Genomic DNA, 803 nt, shown 5'->3' on the forward strand with positions numbered 1-803 from the left:
AGAATGTCATTTCTACTTTTTTTAGAACATAATCTGAAATTTATAATTTTAACTTTTTTATAACTGGAAAATATACCATTAAGTTCATATAGGTATTTTAACAAATGTTACTATTTTTCCAAATTTTTTTTGTTTGTAAAACTATTTATTAAAATTATTTTCATAAATATTAAAGAGTATTATAGGAAAATATGACACAAAATATAGATTAGTCTAAAGGGACATAGTTACTATTTTTTTGCTCTAAAAAAACAGTTTTCCCCTTATTATATAACTCTCCCCTGGGTTTTGTCCACTTTTTGGTTATTTTATCAGCTCGGTTTGGTTAGTTCGATTATAGATTTTTTTTCCACTGAATTAAACCATAATTAGTTTGGTTTAGATCAATTTTGTTCGGTTTGTATTATGTTTCAATTTTGTGTAATTGGATTCAGTTAAATTCTTTGAAAAGATATCATGTTTTTACAACATAAATGTATGCTCATGAAATCATCATGTCAGTGACTATGAAAAATATAAAATGTAAAACTAAATTTAATATAAAACTGAACTAAAAAATCTTTAAACACACATAAAAGTTTTAAGAACACAATCAAATCAAAATTAACTAAACTAAAAAAGGTTATTGTTTTAAGAATTCTAAAGAAATTATAAAGTTATAAGAATTCATTGTTATTAGTTTATGGACTTTTAAAATCTTTTCAAAATTGATTGTTATTAGTTTTAAAACTTTTGATAATTTCTATTCAGATCTTTTAGTTTAGTTATTGTTGATTTTGCTATTTTATTAAATTCTATTGTTG

Source organism: Brassica oleracea, chromosome C3 (genome assembly GCF_000695525.1).
Source record: "Brassica oleracea var. oleracea cultivar TO1000 chromosome C3, BOL, whole genome shotgun sequence".
Classification (NCBI taxonomy): domain Eukaryota; kingdom Viridiplantae; phylum Streptophyta; class Magnoliopsida; order Brassicales; family Brassicaceae; genus Brassica; species Brassica oleracea.